General features: G+C 36.9%; 1 non-coding gene across 1 annotated transcript; it reads left to right on the top strand.

The window, feature by feature from the left end:
* Positions 1 to 10,956: 10,956 nt before the first annotated feature.
* Positions 10,957 to 11,091, top strand: LOC113612144 (small nucleolar RNA SNORA70). The gene has a single exon (XR_003429739.1). It is a non-coding gene; the product is annotated as a small nucleolar RNA SNORA70 (small nucleolar RNA).
* The last annotated feature ends 5,369 nt before the right edge of the window (positions 11,092 to 16,460 follow it).

Genomic DNA, 16,460 nt, shown 5'->3' on the forward strand with positions numbered 1-16,460 from the left:
ATGTAAGAATTATTAAAACATAAAATAATACTACATATTTTTCATAAAATAATGATAACAAAAGAAGATAATATTGTTTATCTCAGAGACTCCTTCAGAATTTATCTCTCTAGGTTGACAACAGGAAAAGAAAAGAGTCAATAAGCAACAGGAAGCGACCTTCTAAAACTGAGCAGGACCCAGTGGGCCCTCCCAGATAAGAAGGCCTTTCTGTGTCCACCATTTCTTGTTTATAGAAAAAAGGTTTCAGCCTCCTAGACCTTCCCTGAGTTCCAAAGGGCAGAACCAAACAGTTACTAATTAGGGAAGTGCAGAAAGAAACAATAGTGCAACAATGGGGGCCTGGCCCTGATTCCGCCTGAGATGTACATGACAATCTGATACATATCTCTGAGTTCTACAGGAACTAAGGCCCCCATCCAGGTGGAGGATGGTAACGTCAGCCTGAGCACAGGCACATGGACCCCAGACTGGCTGGAGCCAGAGTCTGATGATTGAGATTCCTGGAGCACCACCCTGTTACCTCACCACCAACCAATAAGAGGAGGGTTACACACCCTGAAGCCCTCCCTGCAAACTTTGCCTATTAAAATCTCCTTCCCTGAAACCCAACAGGAAGTTTGGGCTTTTCAAGCATGAGCTGCCCCGGACTCCTTGTCTGGAGCCTTACAATAAACACTGTATTTTCCTTCACTACAACCCAGTGTCAGTAGATTGGCTTTACTGCGTGTAGGCGAGCATACCCAAGTTTAATTTGGTAACACTTCTATTTTACCTGTATTATTTTTTCCTAAAGAAAATAAATATATATATAGCAAAATGCTAACATTTGTTAATATGAACTGTACATATATATATTTTTTTCTTATATTTAATAGTAAACGTTGAAATCTTTCCTTAATTGAAAAAAAAAAAAAAGAGTCTGAGTAACTGAAGTTAACATTGCCCTGCATGAAAAAATTTGTAACAACGGTAATATGAAATTACTATTGTTTTGTAAATGAAAAATGGTTTAATATTAGAATTTGATATGGTTCAACCTACTATACTTATATTATACTGGTCTAATATAATTTATATATATATATACATGTATATATAACATATTTATAAAACCATTACAAGGGATACTTATTGAGATATGAAGCAATATCTGTTGGTTTGATTTTCATGACTACATACATAGATAGAACTCTTGAAGACCAGACTATAATACAAAAGCAAATGCTGAGCAGCACACTTGCCAGGCCTCCTGGAGGAGATCCTTTGGAGTAAACACTACAGAGACAGGATTAACTGTAGGTACCTGGGCCCCTCACTGTCCCACACACACTAGTGCAGCTCACAGCAATGTAACAGCACTGAATGGCAGACTCTGGAAGAGGGACTCTGATCCTGGGCTTTTTGAACTTTATGATGAAGAAAATTTCAACACTTCCACCATGTGATCAGAGGCCATAATACAACAGCACTATAACGTGGCTCCATCTCTACCCGACCAGCTCAGCATACGTGCTCAGGTGAGTACCACTGTGATCCAGGGCAGATTCCAAGCCTTCTGGTTGACGTGACTGTTCCATGCACTTGGCTGTAGCTAGTTTCCATGGAGTTTTGTAGGAGGTCAACTTCTTTCTGGGGCACCAACCTGTAGAGATATTGTCTTCAATAAATTAATCCTTTCCACACAAATGCCAAAGAAATTCATTATTTTCCTTTGTAAGACATTAATCTAGAAAAGGAGTACATTCCTTAAATGATAGAAATAAATATAGAAAGCTGGTGGGGTAGACTCTACTATATTAAGAACTATATGAAATATATGGATATGTAAGAGGTTATGAAATATAATGGAAAAAGCATTGGAGGATAGGTCTGGAGAGGCAGATTACAGTCCTTATATTTTCACTGTTTACTTCAGTGATCTCCAGCAAGCCACGAAAATTTTTGGACCTCCTCATTTTTATTTAAAAATTAATTTAAAAATGAATATCAAAATTTTATCTGAAATTAGAATGACTGTTGAAAAACTCTTTGGCTAATGTCTCTTAGAGTTCTGACTCTTAAATGGCCAATTAATTCATTTAGATTCTGGCAAGAGGAGAGTTTTACTTTGAGGTTTTCTGATTTGGAGCCAAGAATCTTACTATTTAAAACTATTTAAAAAGAATTTCAGACATTTTATTTTGTTTTGTTAAGTAACTAACCCTTTCGACATGCCCCTGGTATGGTATACTCTAGATACTGTACGTTTTTCATGGCCAATAGGGAAAAGGGTGTCCTTTAAATATTTCTACTTCTGGATCTCATTCTGATTTTCATTGTTATTCATTTTTATATTTTACTCTATAATAGTCCTTATTAAGAAACATATATATATTTGCTTTTTTTCTTTATTAACCAATACTTCTCAACTAGATTTTCAATGGTTAATCAGAGTTTTATCTCCTCTTTTAAATTTTATAACTTGGTAATATTAAAAACTGGAAAAGTACTGAATCTAGAAGAATGGAGGGGGAACCCTCAGAATATTATGGATAAGGCCTGCTCTTAATTTAGCATTTTCACTAATTTCATTCCTGACGCATTCTATTCCCCAAACTTATCATTCCACTAATATTTTATGGTAAAACTAGAAAAAGGGATAAAAAGAAGAGTATGAAAATGGCTAACATTTTATGGGACTTTACATTTAACATCTCTATATACAATCTCATTTCATCTTCTTAGCTTCTGTGGTATGAAAAATGGAACTCGAGAAAGTCATGAGGTTTGCCCCAGAGCTCATAGCTAATATGTTCTAGAGTTGAACTGGAATTCTGATCCTTAGATTCTGGCTTTTGTGACCAGACAGCATTAGCTCTTTCAATAGATAATAGGATTGTTTTCCATGTCACTGACTGTTTCCGCACTGCCTAAAGTCCTATTCTGGAAATAAAGTAGCAAAGACTGTGCATATGAGTGCTCTCCTTTGATGTAAATGTATAAGAGCAGCCACCCTGAGGTTCCCTGGGGCCTCTAGGCTTCTGGAGGCTCACCTTCCCTTTAACAGCCCATTAGTAGTACACCAAGCCACACACTGTGTTGTTAGAGGAAGTCTAGGCCCCTCCCCCAAATATTCTCTGGGCCCCTCAGGAGTCCCTGTGGAACCTAGGAAAATGCATGACACCTACTAAATTCTTGCCAAATGTTAATATTATCATTATTGCCCATCTTACTCCACCTTTCTCTGTATATCACCTCTGCCCTTCACATACCATTTCATGTGCCACCCTTCTACACAGTTCACTCTGCTCCAGACTGCTAACTGATGCCCTTGCCTTTTATTCCTCAGCACACACCTAACAAAAAGCTAAGTGTTCAATAAATGCTATTAAGGTTTTCCTATAATGGAATTATGGGGCAGGGAAGGAAATTGAAACCTGAAATTTTTTTTCAAGTTATTGCTCCAACTAGCATTTCCTCCTCTGCCAGTTCTTCTGCTTGGCCATGTCCTCTCTTAGGCCTTGTGCTGGGTTATTGATATTTTCCCATCTATCTCAAGTAGCACCCGCTGTCTGCTGCTCTCTGTCTCTGACTCCAGACTTCAAATCTCAGCCTCTGGCCTCAACTAGAAGCAGCCAAAAATAATTTCACATCATAAATATCTCTTCACTCAGGGAAGACAATCCTTTCACATTTTGGTGCAAAGCAGGTTATGCTTGACTGTCACAAATGTTGCTTTTCTTGACTAGATATTGTTTTACTTTTGTGTAGCCAAGTAGACTGTTGGTGGTTTCTAAAAGCAGAAAGCTGTGAACATCAAATGCAAATGCAATCAGCTAATTCTAGCTGCAGAAATATTAATAGAAGTTTATTTTCACTTTCTTCCTCTTCTTTTTTAAGCAATAAAAATCACAGATCCATTTTGCAGACAGGACTTAGTCACTCAAATCTCCACCCCTACCTCCAAAGTTCCTGTAAACAGACTGCTCTTCCCAAGATCAGAAGTAGCTAAGTCTGGACACCAAAACACAGTGGCAGTGGATAATATTGCTAACTCTTCCAGATCCAAAGCCAGGGTTCTGGCTTCCCCCAATTATAATTACTCTTTAAGCAAAACTTAAAAGAAGAAAGCAAGAATTAGAATATATGAGTGAGTTTTCCTTCAGAATGTGGGCTAGGCATAATTTGCAAATGAGATTTCTATACTAGTCTGATTATTTACAGGTGAGGAAAGGTGGAATCATAATGTCTTTCTGTTTTTATTTGCTCATTTGATTGTCTTACTGATATATTCTTTAAACTAAAATGACTTTTTTATTCTTATAAATTAAAGGCACTTATTCAACCTGCTCTCTTCCCACATCTGCTCTTTTAAAGCTTCGACTAGCATCGAAGGAGGCTGGGATATTTAAGGAAATTGAAAAAAGTTAAAAACTTATTTCATCAGAGGAGATGAAGATGGTTAAGTAAAATGATATGAGCCCCACAGCTGTAGGACTTTGTAAGCTTATCCTTGAATTCAAGGCTTTATTCTGAATAACAGAATGAAAGACTTCCAGGTGACCTTTGAGACAATCTCAGATGACCCTATTGTGCAAATAATGAGGCAAATAAGACCTCCTCTAAGGAAAAGTAGTGGAATCTAGTTTGGAACATAGGTCTCTTCTGCGCGAGCACAAAAACCAGGGTTCCGTACAATTCACCTACCTATCACATCAGTTAAGATGCTCTATTTCTTATATCTTCTTTTATATAGATGACTTCTTATAAAGTAAGTCCGTATTTCCAGTGGTTTCCCCCTTCAAACGTATGGTTAGACAAATTTAAACAATAAAAGAGAAAAAGAAACTTTTGAGAGGGGACTGTTAATAGTGGATAAATAATTGGTTCAAAAATGCGCCCTCGCTTCTTTTTGTATAGTTGGGCATTATCGTTGGATGTTGTGAAGTTCATCTGTCTCTTCCTCTGTGAAGTTCTCTCCTCTCCCCCAAAACAAGAGGAAAGTGTTTTTGCTTCAAAAGAGGGAAGAACATCTGTCCCACCCTGCACCCTCAGCCCTGGCTGCCCATGAACAGGGGCAAATATATCATTAAACGAGGCATCGAATATCAAACAAACTTGTTTACTATCTCATCTCAAACCTATTAGGAATCTAAAATTCTGCTCTCTCAATTATAACAACACAGATTGAATTTCATAAAGTTCTATGTGTAATATTAAGAGGCAATTCACTCAGGTGATAGCAGTTATATTTGCGTATGCCTGGTACCATTCAATTCACTTTTCATTAAATGTGTGTTAACCTAAAACTACCCTAGACTATAAAAGTGTAAGAGGATTGTGATAACATACCATTAAAGTGACAGTAAATCAGCAGAAACATAACATTAGATTTTCTAGTTCAGTTGCTTTGCCAACTGTAAATATAGACCATTCCTCCATGAAGTTATAGATATTTTCAATGAGCACAACTGAAAATACAAGTTGTGTCTTAAAGCCTGCTCTTAAAACCAGGAAAATAAAAGTAAATTTAGATGTGGAGTTGACCATATTTTCATTATGAAAATTAAAGCTGGGAAAAATATCTAATTACAGTATCTAATTTGCAGCAATATGATTTCCTACTGAAATACACTAAACTGTATCCATGAGATGCAAATGGAGCCATTTATTGACACAGACCTTCCCCTAAAGTTACTCAGGCTCGTTCACTATTCCAAATGTTGCGGTATTGCTGTGGTTTTAAAATACAAAAAAGGAAAAAACCATGTAATTACCATAATTATATATCTATGATAGAATTTCTACTCCAGAACTTTGTCAAGAAGCAACACTGACACTTTTTAAAGACCTAAGTATTTGTTCTTTCCTGACTTATGTTATTTTGGTTCTTCTGGAAATTTTATTAAACCAGTTATAGGAATGTTATTTAATGAAAAAAGAAAAAGTACTCATCACCTTAATATGACCTCTGCTTTCACTTTAATAGATTTCCTTTTCATGCATGTCTCAAATCTGCACAACATTTTAACCTGCGTGTAGTTCTCGCAGAATTTCAATGCCATTCCATATTCAGCCTCCTGGTAGGAAACCTCAAGCTAAAGAGAATGACTGGGAAATAATTCCTGTGGTTTTCCAAAGGCATCCTGGAGGTGAATGGAGATTCTCTGGTGTTGTGGAAAGGTAAACAATAAAGGAAACATTTCTAGTAAGAGATTCCAAAATTCATTTGTGGGTGAATTCCATCAACTATGGGTGTTGGCTCTAATGATAACAACAAAGCATTTGTGCAGCTCCCTAGAACTTAGAAAGTGGTCCTGTAGACACGTTTTCAGTTGAGTAATATGAAATTCTAATAATGTACCAACTGTCATTGAGGTACTCTGCCAATAGGAAACCAAGTCTCCTGTCTTCAAATTATTTAACCCTAGGAGTAGAGTGGGGAATTAGCAGCACCCAGCTAGAAGTGGTGTCTTCTCCTGCTTCTCTCCACAATACTGTTCCCCAGGAGTCCACAGTGTAGACAACAGACATTCTTATCCACCTATGTGTTCCTGATTCATGATGGCAGAATAAGAATTTGGAATTAAATAATTTAATTCTAATATTTTTCTGCTCCCTACTCCCCTCCTCCCAAAGACACACACACACACACATATTTTCTGGTGTACTTAAGTACTATAGATATGTTTCAATCCCTAATATTTGACTAGTAAAGAGAGTCCTGGAGTCTCTGATAGTATCTCTGGCTTCTGATGGCTACCTTTAAATCTACCTCTGCAATCTTCTCCCCCAGAAACTGGCATCTAAAAAGTGCATTTTAGAAAAGCAATATATGTACTATCACAAGTTTACTGGGGAAAAAAATTGTACCACTGAATTCCATCAAATGTGCAGTCCAAATCCAATACTGAGCTGCCTCACTGTAAGGATTTTTGCACTTTTCTTGATTAAAAGAAAGCATGGAATGAAAAATCAAGTATACAGTGATATAGTAATATAACACATCAATGACTTTCTATAAAATATTTTCAGTCTTATAATCAATGAATAGGCATAGAATGATAACTATTTTTCCTGTAATAACTGACCCAATCACAAGTTATACGCTTACATAAAGTTTTGATATTTTAGTCTCAGAAATCAAGCTTTGAGACAATGCCAAAGTAGTAGACAATTTTTTTAAGTGAAAAGGTGATAGCAGCTGAATTTAGTAAGTTTTCTTCTGGAAGGTAGGATTGTCTGAAGGCTGAAAAATAGATGAGAAGCAGCTATAAACTTCTATAAAATTTCACTTGCTCTGGCTCCCCAAAATCGCAGGTTTAGAATCCCTTCTCTTCTGATAAGTAGCTGTGTGGCCCTGGGCCAATTACTCTCTCTGTTGTGGTATCCTTATCTGTAAATGAGAAATCCCTCCTCAACAACCTACTTCATTGCAATGGTAGAAAACGAAAAGGAAATATTTATGCTGAAATATTGAGATAGTATTAGACTCATTCCATTTTCCATTTTGTTAACTTTAAAATGATATATTGTCAATTTTAACACAGCACTCTACTTATTATGAAATGCTTTAAGTAGTCCCATATCAGAATTTGTATCTTTAATATAAGTCACTGAATAACAAGACATCTAAGGTATTTAATATAAAGATTTAAAATTTGGAAATATGTTTAAGGGAATAGTATAAGTGGTGGACTCACTACTCCTTCTACCAAAAACACTTCCCTACTTCCCTAGAGAAGTCAACATTTTCAAGTATCTTTGTTCACATTACTGATCATTTACCTAGAATGTTTTCCCTCTTCTTTTCCTCCAAATACATCTCAGCTTATCCTTAAAGGCCCAGCCCTCAGTCCTCTCTTTCTTTGAATTCTAACCACATATATGTTTGTAACCACACCACTGAAACCTCTTTTCTTGTTCACAGATTCGTTGCTGTATGTTAAATGCGTCTCCCCCTTCCAGGTGTACTGAGCAGTGATGTTTCATACTGTGCACGGTGTTAGCACTCTGGTGCTGGAGTTATGTAGACACTAATCAGAATTGGTGCTTATACTCGTCATTTTATGGCTTGGAGCAAGTTACCCAACTAGTCTTATTTTCCTTATCTTTAAAATGTCAAATTTTTATTTTGAGTATTTAAAAGTATAGAATGCTTTTGGATAATCCCTGCATATAATGAGCTTTCAACAAATGATAGTTGTTATGGTTATTATTATTAATATTATTTACTTCCTCTTCCATAATAGCTTACACGGCACTCACCACATCATTTGTGATCCACAAATACCTGTTGTGTAAATAATTCCTTTATAACTGCAGCATTGAGATCAACAGTAATGGACACATTTTAAGTTCTTTGTGTTATATCATATTTTTGTTCCACACATTTATGTTTGGTACTGATGATTTGGTTCACTGCATATTCAAAAACATGGAATTTCATCCTACTATTAAAGAAATATCTCTGTATTCCAAAACACTAATCACTTTTATGGATGTTGGCATTTTGACATAGTCAAGTGTCTCAAATAACAACCTAATGAAGCCAGAAAAGAAGAACTAAAATACACATCAAGGTCCAGAGATAAAACTAATAAATAATTTCTATGAATGTGTGTATTCAGAGAGGCTCTGAACATACATTTTTCCAAGTGCCAAAAGCCAGAGGTTATAATGCTCTGTTTAACCTGGAATATCAACATCCTGTAATGACCGGCTGAGATCAAGAGTAAACTGGAAACATTACCAAAATATCATATTTTAGTTCAACTAGCTTACCAAAAGTTTTAGTGGTTAAATTTTTAAAGCTTCACAGTTGTGGTACAGGAACAATAATTTCTCCTTGCTGTCAGCTCCCGGGTTGCTGCTGCAATATACTGCACTTTCACAGCAGAAAATAGATGTTCACTGTCAAATGAAATCAGCGAAGAAGCAAGATATTTAAGAGTAACTGTTATTTCCTAACACTCCATTATTATTTTTTTTTGGTTCTCTGTATAATCTTTTTTAAAAAGTCCTATTAAATATGATTGATCATTGATATGGTTTTTATGTTTTTCCTTCTCATGAAATGTTGAGTGGTAGAGTTGGCATTCTACTTTTACTTCATCAGCAGAATAAACCAGAAATTACAAAACAAATTCTTTGCTAAAAAGTCTTGGGCCAAATGGAATTAAATATCTAAGAATCATGTAGCGTTCTTGTTTTGTTTAATGTACAAATATTGAATTTTAACCACATATACTGTGGCTAAAACATCTGCAAACATCGACATTGGTATTATAATGTAGATTAATACCTCTTATTTTGCAGTATGTTATTTAGAGTTTTATAAGCATTAGTTGGTTTAAAAAATATATATTCTTCCAAACGTTATCTAGCTAAGTTATCTATGTCCTCTCTTTTAACATTCCTATTGCCAATCTATCTCTTGATAAATTTAAACATTTGAATGTTCTCAATAAATGGTTACATATGTGGATTTAACAGTTTCAGAATAATTAATTAGTGCTGCATTTGATGGTTACAATAAATACTTCATACTCCCCCAGAAAAATTGAATTTTATCGTATAAAGCACATAAAGATTTAACAGAAGTTTCAACAAAAATCCTTACCTATATTTGAAATGGATATTCAGATAATCTGATATTAAATGACAAACCCCAAAGATGGGCTTTATATGCACTGTTGACATTGTCATGATGCTTATCTATGATGATAACAAATACGATCATATGATCACTGATCATGTAAAGTTCAGGGCTTTCATAAATGACACTTAAGTGGGTCTTTGAACTTCCAAAACTCAACGATGAAACCCAATAGCAGATTTTGGCTGAATACTGAGACCAAAGCTTTATATTCATGTATCCTTAATAAACTTTTCTAAATACACATAAATGAACAAATATCTTTATAATGAAATAGGTGCATATTACTGAAATATAAAGTACACCACATATACCACTTTATGTCCTTTTCCACTTACCATCTTATATTTAACAGTTTATTATATATATAAAAAAAACTACTTTAGTAGTTGTGCAACATCCCAATATCTGGCTATATCATATCTTCATCACCATTTCTTTATCACTGGGCTTTCTGGATTTAAATTTTGAAATTTAAAACTTTCTATTATATAGCACATACTACTTTAACACTTAGAAAGACAAAAATCTTTTTAAAATTTTATTAACACAAAATCCATCAAATATTTATTAAAGGACAAAATTGTACAGCTAAAGGTTGAAGCATTAATTAAAATAAATTATCAAAAAATGCCAAAATATTTTTATATGTAAAAAACATACAGTGTGTTAAATGAGAAGAATGTAAATCAGAATTTCAATCAGTGTCCTTGAAATCATTTGTGATGGAGGAAAGAAAGGAAGAGAGGAAGAAGAGAGGGAGAAGGTAGGGGAAAAAATACTGTCCCTCATTGTCAGATTTAGCATTGAGCAGAATTTCAATAAACTTTGCTGCATTGATAAACTTAAAATATATATGTCATCTATTCTAGATTCTTATTACTTTCAAACTGGTGTGAATAAAAATTTGAAATTTTCTTCCAATTTTCAATTTAAAACATAGCTTTATTTATTTTTTACTTGTCTGTGCTTAGGACTCCTTCAAAAATTCATGTTTTCAAATACAAGACATGTTATTATTGAAACGTGTGAGTATATATATACTAGTATATGTAAATGTGTAACAGATGATCATGTCATAGATGGCTGTACATGCATGTATATATATGCATACACAGTCTAACAATGTTAATTTTTTTCTTTAATTTTGAATAATCTTTAGATTATAAGCATAAGAAATACTCAAAATGTCTCTTTCTAAGAATTTATATCCACGTATATTTATGTGTGTGTGTATATATATATATATACAAAATGAGATTTGGGACCTTTAATTCATTGTTATCAAATAACTCTGTTCCAAAGTAACTGTCCCTTTGCAGCCAGTTAAGCCTACTGTGCTCTTTTCTCCATGGGGGCCTGGTGTGCAATGGCTGCAAACTGCAGCCTCCTCGGTAGTGTACGCAGCCTGTTGCCTGTACCGCTTGCCCCAAGGGAACTTGGAGACAGCTTTTTCCAGTGGACATTCATGACTGGCATGCTGTCCCCAGTCTAGGCTCCACGCAGGTATGTGTGGTGCCTTTGGAAAGCCCCAGGGCACAGTGGCCAGGGTCCACGTTGCCCAAGTCATCATGTCCATCCATACCAAGCTGCAGAACAAGGAGCATGCGATTAAGGCCCTCCACAGGGCCAAGTTTCAGTTCCCTGGCCACCAGAAGATCCACATCTCCAAGAAGTGGGGATTTACTTAGTTTAATGCAGATGAATTTGAAAACATGGTGGCAGAAAGGTGGCTCATCACGGACGGCTGTGGGGTCAAATACATCCCTACTCGTGGCCCCTGGACACATGGCGGACCCCGCACTCATGAGAGCTTCGGCGCTGCCCCCTCCTTACTCATGCCCACCCATAAATCCTACTTTCCTGTCAAAAAAAAAAAAAAAGTGATTGTCCCATTTTGCCCTAGTGTTCTTTATTGATGATGTCACTGCTCCCTTATTGGTGGCTGAGTTTATCAGCATAGGCAATAAAGGAATGGAATGCTAAAGCTAGCTTATTAAATACTTGTTTAACTTTAGTAAAAGGATACTTTAGCCGCCTGAGTCCGGTTTCAAACAATATTGGTGCACTCAAGCTGTGCCCCTCCCCATTCCACTTCAGCCCAGGATCTTATAAGTGCCACTGCTATTTACAGGGGCTTTGTGATTGTTAACTGTTGGGAGACAGAAGAGGGAGAAGCATGAGGGCAGTAGGGACCTCTCTGACCAGCCCCTTGGAGTAGGTTTTAGTCACTAGAGAAAAGGACGAGAAGCCAGTCGGACTGATTTGTGAGACAATTTGAGGCAGGTCAGTGTGAGAGCCAAGAGAGATGGAATGGTTCTGTGGGAGCTGTGAGCCCTCTGTAGGCACAAGGGCTCTGTAGGCACAAGCCCTCTGTAGGCACATAGGGCACAAGCAGAGCTGATTGGGGCTCACAGCTTGGTGGAAAGGAGCATTTTCTTAGTCCCTGCATGGAATCCAGACTACTGCAGCAAACCAAGCTGTAGATCCCATACCGCTGGCTCAGGCACTGGCATTCTCATGGCGAGCACCTCTTTCTAATGAAAATGCGGGGGGCAGATGTGCACAAGAAGAAAGGGAGAGGGAGAAGAACACGGTAGCAGCATATGAAAACAGCAGGGATCCTTCGCTTTGAGAGTATCAAATGAGGGTGTGTATGCGTCTGTGTGTGTGTCCCAGGAATAAGGAGAGGACATTTTGGGAAAATCCAAATATTCCTATTTGGATTTCAGGACCATTTGTAAACTTGGTTTAACAAAAATATATGTATATTTAGTGGCTCTTGCTAGAAGACATTAGGGATGTTCTGCAGTCATGAGGCCAATATTTGTTGAACTCTGCTTTCTATTGAGGATCACTAGTGCTTTACTCCTTAGTCTTTTTTCTTTCTTTCCTGTTTTCATTACTTAAGGAATGCTGAATCTCTCATCAATCTTAATCTAGGATATTTTGCTTACTAGGAAAGACCATGGCATTTCTGGCATAGGTAAATAATTTCATATGATACATGCTTTCCCAATAAAATGCACAGCTATGAAAAATAAAATCGACAATGAATTATTCTGATTTTCTCTAAAGAACCACTTAGCACATATTAGAGTCAACAATGAAGTAAGACTACCATGATCAAGAAAAGGATAAAAGAGTGATGGGGGAAAGCATAGTAGATGAGGTACTTCAGCAGCAAGGATTCAAGAGTTAGGATGGAATTTGAGGCAAAACCCAAAAAGCTTGGATTTCTGCTTCAACATCATGAGTGGCTGGGAGCTGAGTTATACCACCCCTTCCCAAATACAACTAGACTCTTGATGAGATGCATTCTTAGAGGCCGCTCTAGTTTCACTGGAGGTGGAAGGGATTTCCAGGGCTTATCCCACCAATTGAGGATAAACAGGACAACTAACTAGAACTGAGCCTGGAAGCACCGGAAACCTGGGCTCCTAATATTGTTGGCCAAAGTGTATTTCTGAGCTACGCAGGAATATGGTCAGGATTCTGGAAGATGGTCCCCAAAATGTGGGAGCCAGGATTTTAGTAGTGGGAAGTTAGCATGACAGCCCACGTGAAGAAGAGTCAGTGTGATGGGAAGCCAGGATAGATCTATGGACAATGGTGAGGAATAAGTTTGCATGAAAACTGAGTTCCAAACCAACACCTGGACCTTTGGATCAGCAGTGACAAAGAGAGTTGATTCTGAGACTCCCAATCTAATGCAAAAGCCCCCAAAGAGGCCTGTGAAATAGGAGATAGGAATGTTCCCCAATAACATAAACAATGACAAAAGTGGGGTCAAATGCCCTTTAAAGGAAAATATCCCTAACTAGGACCTCAGGACTCCCACAGATTAATATGACATCACATCAACACATGAAATAACAGATTTAGAAAACCAAGGGCTAAAGACATTAACACTCTCAGAATTTCTTTGTATAAAATATTTAAAGACATAAAAATAAAATTGCAAAGATCAACACACTCAAGAAAATTTTCACAAATAAGAGTACAGACTTGGGGCTTCCCTGGTGGCGCAGTGGTTGAGAGTCCGCCTGCCGATGCAGGGGACACGGGTTCGTGTCCCGGTCCGGGAAGATCCCACATGCCGGGGAGTGGCTGGGCCCGTGAGCCATGGCCGCTGAGCCTGCGTGTCCAGAGCCTGTGCTCCGCAACGGGAGAGGCCACAATAGTGAGAGGCCCAAGTACCGCAAAAAAAAAAAGAATACAAACTTAAAAACAATTGGCTTCTAGAAATAAAAATATATGCAATCATGGACGTTAAAAATCTCAAAAGATAAGCTGAGTGTATATCAGAGTAGACACATTTGAGAAGAGGGGTAATGAACTGCAAGGTATACCTGCTTATGTCACAAGAGGAAAACTTTATTCTCACTGGTAGAAATGTAGATCGTTCCAGCCGTTTTGAAAAAGCAACGTGGCGACATCTCTTAAAATTTCAAGACAGACAAGCTGAGTTCTGAGAAAATAATTTAAAAAAATAAAGGCACCTACCTGTAAGCATATAAATAATGAAGGGAGATGGATAATTGATTTTTATTAATGGGTTATTTATTCTTCTTTTTACCACTGACTTCTATGACTGTTATAATTTGGAAAATTGCAAGCTAAGAATATTATTAGAGAAAAAGAATAATAATAAAAATACCTGATATTTATATAATATTTATTATATGCTAGCCACTATAAACACTTTTTATATATATAAAGTCATCTTTTCAACAATCTTATAAGGTAAGTACTAATATTACTTTGAAATATGGGTTGCTCAAGAACACATGACTGGATAATAGAGAGTTTGAACACAGGCAGAGAGTCTTATTCTAAAATTTTCACTTTTACCCACTCATAATCTATACACTTTTAAATACAAGCAAAATATAGGAAAAAGAGTCCTTTACAACCCTCAAAACAGATTGAAAGAAGCCCGGAATGGTAGTTAACACGTTTGTACATAAATAGCTTGTGAGATATAAAACTCCAACAGGCAGGAGAATTTGAAGACCAACATCTGTGTTACAAACATGAAAAGTCAAAGAGGCTTTCCAGAATGAATTTTCAGTTCCCAAAGTGCAGCACATCCTTGTCAAAAAGACAAAAACAAGAATTAATAACTCAGTACAAATCCCTGGAGTCCTGTTAAATTTAATCTGGCTATCTCTCCTCTTTTAGGAAACTGAGAATTAGGGAGATTGGTATTTAATAGGAGATGGGTTCCTTACAAATGTACCCACTGTCAACTTCTCCAGTTGGAAAGTTTGAAGGAAAATCACAAGCTGAATCCAACAACAATAAAAGAGAATCTCTTACAGTTCATTAGAACTGAATATTTTGTAAATAATATTTAGGCTATCTCTTCAGAATTGTAGGTGATCATGAATTAGAAGTAAGGAAATGAATAGTGAAAATCTGTGTGGACTTAAATAGTGACCCCTCCCCTGAATATAGTTTAAGCATGTTTATCCTGAAATGAAATTTCAATGCAACATGAAATTTCAGATGATCATTTAATGTTTCCCTTATTAAAAATGATTATTCAGGCATGACTTCAATAAATTATCTAGGAAAAAAAAACAGAGTTAAGTCCCATAACTGTTTGCATGTTCTTCCACGTTAATATCATTGGGAAGAGTAACAAGCAAAATATCAATATATTTAAAATCCAACCCACTGCTCAATTTTCCCTCTTTATAATAGTTGTAGAAGAAATTCTCTACTACATTTCATGCTAGATGTCTTAAAAAATCATCATCTGCTCTCACTGGGGTATACTCAGACTGCCTCATAAGGTGGACATTCCTAGGGAGATAGTCAATCGGTATCAAATTCTACTTAAATGTACATCATTTTTTTTTTTTTTTTTTTTGCGGTACGTGGGCCTCTTACTGCTGTGGCCTCTCCCGTTGCGGAGCACAGCCTCTGGACGCGCAGCCTCAGCGGCCATGGCTCACGGGCCCAGCCTCTCCACAGCATGTGGGATCTTCCCGGACCGGGGCACGAACCCATGTCCCCTGCATCGGCAGGCGGACTCTCAACCACTGCGCCACCAGTGAAACCCATCATCATTACTTTTTCAAAGTTCATTCGACAAACTGGTTTAGGTTTAGGAAACTAATGAATAGAAAAGAAATACATTCTTTTTTTAGGAAATGAAATCATTGTTCTCTTGATTGAGAACAACCTCTCCATTTTGCTACTTAGTGCAACTAATATTTAGCAATTATTAAGTTTGATAAATTGCATATAATTAGTAAGCAGCCAACAAGCCACAACAGAGGAAAATATTCACTTGCCAATAATTTGGTCATCCTTTTCTGGTAGAATGTTTTGTCTCAGCTTAGGGGCTGTTTAATTGTAGTCATAGAGGAGCCAGGCTCAGAATTCTGCTACACAGCAGGGAGAGAACTGCCCTCAATTACAAAGAAATTCAGCCCAGTCTTTCTACCTATGATCTGTGTTTCTATTAACCCTAAACTAGTTCATAAACAGTTGGTGAATAAGGGAGTGATATCAGTATGTGTTGACTGTTATGTTGATTCGTATGGGATTTTTTTATAGACAAGTGGAAACAGAAGAGGGAATAGAATTATGACCTTTATTAGGAAATATCCTTCACCCCAGCTGCTGCACAGGCCAGGAGGTCTTCCATCTGTATTTTAACAGCTTCCTCCCAGGGAGCTCACCCCAGCCTTGAAGGATTCTCCTGTGCTCAAAGTTCTATTAACACCCGACTTTTCCCAGTGCCCACAAGCCAGCATTTCTAATCAACTGTCTTTGCGAATTTTCACATCCCTTGAGCATCCTACTG

This window comes from Aethalodelphis obliquidens, unplaced genomic scaffold (genome assembly GCF_003676395.1).
Source record: "Aethalodelphis obliquidens isolate GAN/ISIS:26980383/991018 unplaced genomic scaffold, ASM367639v1 scaffold72, whole genome shotgun sequence".
In the NCBI taxonomy this organism is placed as follows: Eukaryota; Metazoa; Chordata; class Mammalia; order Artiodactyla; family Delphinidae; genus Aethalodelphis; species Aethalodelphis obliquidens.